This window comes from Sprattus sprattus (genome assembly GCF_963457725.1).
Source record: "Sprattus sprattus genome assembly, chromosome: 3".
Taxonomy (NCBI): Eukaryota; Metazoa; Chordata; class Actinopteri; order Clupeiformes; family Clupeidae; genus Sprattus; species Sprattus sprattus.
Window position 1 is genome coordinate 27,043,942 of NC_137922.1, and position 5,000 is coordinate 27,048,941.

Genomic DNA, 5,000 nt, shown 5'->3' on the forward strand with positions numbered 1-5,000 from the left:
CCTACTACAGCCACACACACCTCCTGCTACAGTCACACAGTCACACACACCTCCTGCTCCCGTCACACACACCTCCTGCTCCCGTCACACACACCTCCTGACCCAGTCACACACACCTCCTGCTACAGTCACACACACACACACACCTCCTGCTACAGTCACACACACACACACACACACACACACCTCCTGCTACAGTCACACAGTCACACACACCTCCTGCTACAGTCACAGACACACACACACCTCCTGCTTCAGACACACAGACACACACATCCTGCTATAGTCACACACACACACACACCTCCTGCTACAGTCACACACACCTCCTGCTACAGACACACAGACACACACCTCCTGCTACAGTCACACACACCTCCTGCTTCAGTCACACAGGCCCACACACCTCCTGCTACAGACACACAGACACACACACCTCCTGCTACAGACACACAGACACACACACCTCCTGCTACAGTCACACAGACACACACACCTCCTGCTACAGTCACACACACACACACACACACACACACCTCCTGCTACAGTCACACACACACACACACACACACACACCTCCTGCTACAGTCACACACACCTCCTGCTGTATTCCACAGACACACACACACCTCCTGCTACAGTCACACAGTCACACACACCTCCTGCTACAGTCACACACTGTAAAAAAACTGCCATCGTTTTTACAGGAAAATTCTGGCAGCTGAGTTGCCAAAGCAATCCTGTAAAAAATACATCCACCTGTAAATCTCTTTACAGACATTTTACATTTTAAATCTGTATATTCAACATTGGATTTGAGCAGTATTTACGTCACTGTTATGTTATATTGGACAAGTTTGTTCAGTAAATGTAACATTTTAAGCCTGTATATTCAATATTGAACTTTAGCTATATTTACATCACTGCTATGCTACACTGTAAAACAAATCCTGTTGATTATACTGGAAAAAACTGGCAGCTGTGGTTGCCAGAATAATTCAGTAAATAATACTGCCAAACCGTAACCATCTTCACAGAGCAATATGTATCTTTAAAAGTTTATAATGTATAATATTACATTGTAAACCAGTACATTAAACATTGGATTTATGCTGATTTTGCATGTCCATTATGCTATAAAACCAGTTATTTCAGTAAAATGTACATCCAGTTGATGTCTATTGTACATCAAATCCCCTTCAATTTCACTGAGAAATACCAAGCAAACAACATTATTTAACTGCTTAAGTCTCATTATAACACTATTATTCCACTGTTTTTACATGCAGATGCCCTAAACAGTTCTTTCTAAAATAAGATATTTTAATGTATTAATAACAATTGGGAACAGGGACTTAACTGAAGGGTGCAGCAGGTGTGTTTAAACCTGGGCCCGCGGTTCTTGGGGGCCAATAGACATGTTATGTCTAAATTGATGCCATCACCCTCTTAAACTGCGTCTGACAGAAGTCTATGACTCCAGTTTCTGCAGCATAAATACAGAGAAGAACTGGTAATGCTTTTAAGAGAGTGTGTGTAATGCTAGCTAGAGACTTGAAAAGGTAAACGTATACTATCATGGTAGGTATTATTTGTGGTAAAAATAGTAACAATCTAAATGACAAAAATACCAAAGAATATAAGAACTTGTTCATTTCATTGAATCTTTTTTTAATAGTTTCTATAGAGTATGTAAGATAAGCATATCATTTTGTTATAGATTGTTACTATTTTTACCACAAATAATACCTACCATGATAGTGCAATGATTTCTGGGTAATATGTATGTTGTTGTCCGGTGACGAGACAATACGATATAGCTAGTTTAGGCGCAAAATCTGAACGTCAAGACCGACATGTTGACTGTACACAGCAGGCCTGCAAGCTGAAATGATGCGTTTCAAACATAAAAGTGGTTATGCATGATTGCTTTTTTTCAATGGACAGCATAGCCAGACCATTCAGCCTCTCCTGCTCCTCAGGTAGGTCTTAATTAGTTTCAATTTGGAAAAGGGTCGCTCTGCTGTTGCCACTGTCAGCATCTTGGCAAATTGAGAGACTAGCTATATCGTACCGTCTCGTCACATGAACAAACATACATATTACCCAGCAATCATTGCAAATCTGAAAATGACAACAATACCAAAGAAAATAATAACTTTTTCATTTCATTGAATGTTTTTTTTTAAAGTTTATATAGTGTATGTAAGTTACGCATATCATTTATTTTATAGATTGTAACTATTTTCCCCAAAAATAATACCCACCACGATCGAGAAAACTTTACTTTTTCAAGGGGAATAACAGTTCTTCACTCTGCACAACTGTGTCTGAGTGACAGAAGTCTCACAGAAGCACCCCCTTCAATAAAGGCCCTGGTCCAAACTGTTATTAATGCATTTGAATACATTATATTATAAAGAACTTTATAGGGGAATCTACATTGAAAATCAGTTGAATAACAGTGTTGTAATCAGACTTAAGGATTTCTCAGTGAAATTGAATTGGATTTCATGTACTACATAGACAACAACTGCAAAATCAGCATAAATCCAATGTTAAATTTACTGGTTTACAATGTTATGTTCTGTGAAGATGGTTACGGTTTGGCCGTATTTTTTACAGAATTATTCTGGCAACATTTTTTACAGTGCACACACACACACACACCTCCTGCTCCAGTCACACACACACACCTCCTGCTACAGTCACACACACACACACACACCTCCTGCTACAGTCACACACACCTCCTGCTACAGACACACAGACACACACACCTCCTACTCCAGATATATCACACAGACACACACACCTCCTACAGTCACACAGACACACACACCTCCTGCTACAGTCACACAGTCACACACACTTTGACAGGAGAAGGACGCCAGTCTGAGGGACAGCCATCTGGCCATCTCGTTTGGTGTCCCCCAATATGTGTGTGTGTGTGTGTGTGTGTGTGTGTGTGTTCCCTGTCCTTTATTTGTCCTTCAGTGTGTGTGCTTGCGCTGAAGAGTAGATGTGACTGTATCTCATTCATCTCATTCCTGAATGACGCACAAAACCAACACAATTAATCACCTCACACACACAGACACACGCCTGCCTGCGGTCGGGCTTGTGATTGCTGAGGAACCGTGACCGTATGGCAGATTGAACACACACACACACACACACACACACACACACAAACACACACAGATGATGGGCTCTGCTGCTACGCCGAGTTAGCGGATGAGGCGCGCGCACTTGAGATGCTGCGCACGTCGCACGCGGAGTATTTAACCGGTGAGTCAGAGCGCGCGTGGATGCTCCCGGTGTGTAGAACGCTAAAACGAGAGGACAAATCCGACGCCTGCACAACGCCTTACACGATAGGACAACAGAAGATACTTTTGTTTTTACAACCATACCGTGTTGTTTGAAGCATAATGCAGACGTTACAGGAACACTGCCTTGTCAAACGTCGTTTACCGTTCTTCAAGGCTTTTCTTACCATCTCTTTGGAGGATTGAGCTGAATTACTGTCTTAACTCAGATTCAGTCACTAATGTTTAGATTCTTCAAAAAACACACGGATTAATGACTCAAACTTTCAAAAACGATCAGCTTTTGCGTTGAGTGTCAAGGCTGTTTGAGATCAGGCTGCAAGGGGAGACGATATTGACAGGATCTAAACACACCTGCTAGCGGCTGTTCTAGGACGAGGTTATTCTAAAGAGCATCTTTGTCAACTCGTGTCTCTCCAAACACTGACTGACATGGAACTGGATAACGAATACCTCTTCGCAGGGTGTAAACAACTTAGCTGGTTTATCTTGTAGAGGCGTATTTATCTATAGGCGTATTTGAATCTGAATAAACTTTTCTGCTAAAAAATAAACAAACAAAAATCAATTGCACTTATACAGCCCGTCATTAGTCTGTTACTCAGTATCCTAATAGTGGTTGTCAAGTGGTTGTGTGTGTGTGTGTGTGTGTCCACCGACATATGATATACAGGCGGTGAAAGAGAGACAGTAGACATGGACTGCCACTGCAGAAAACAAACACATCTCTTCTGTCAGTGGACTATAGGCAGTGGTGTAGTCCAGGGTATACGCAGGTATATACGGAGTATACCCACTTATTTTTCAGTCAGCTTTGCGAATACCCACTTCTAAAAACAGGGTGTTTATCATGTGCTGTATGGACTGCTTAAAAAAACAGCAAAATTAAGAGTATACCCACTTCTGACTATAGGAGGCATTGGCAGCGATCACCAAACACACGTCCCTGGTTGTCAGCGAGACCCCCCCCCCCCCTCCCCACCCCACACACACACACACTCCACGTAAAGACCATTCAACTTTATAGTTAACGGTTAAACCCTGACCTCGGATCCACGCGACCGCGGTACATACGGCGGCTTACTTACCGGGGTCACCCTGGCGCTCCTGTCACGGGCGCAATACCGGGGTATTCCGTTAGTCTCCCCTCAATCAAGCTTCAGGTCCTCCGATGATCAAATCCCGTGGTCACAGTCCACATCTCGACATATATACCACAGGATTACATAGAGAATTAAAAGGATGGCGAAGATAAACAGAGCTACTAAGATAGCTTTGCAGATGGGCGAGATCAGAGACTGCATATCTCCCCGTGGAGCGATGAGGAGGAATGAACGGGGCTACTGCCGCCTCATCGCCTCGTGCGTGAGAAGATGATTGAGAGGCAGGCTCAACCCTCCACGAGATGCTGTCAGGTCCTTGTCTGCATTGACGCGTGCCGCCGAGTTGTGGATTTAGGGGCAGGCGCGTGGGGTTCTCGAAAACACGATCCTCCAAAACCGCGCTTTGATCCGCGCGCATCCATCAGTGCAGATCCTGTCATTTCTACTGTCACTCTTTCACCGCCTGTATATCTGATATATGTTCGTGGACAGCCACTATTAGGATACTGTGTAACAGACTAATGACGGGCTGGATAAGTGCAATTGATTAAAAAAAAAATAATGT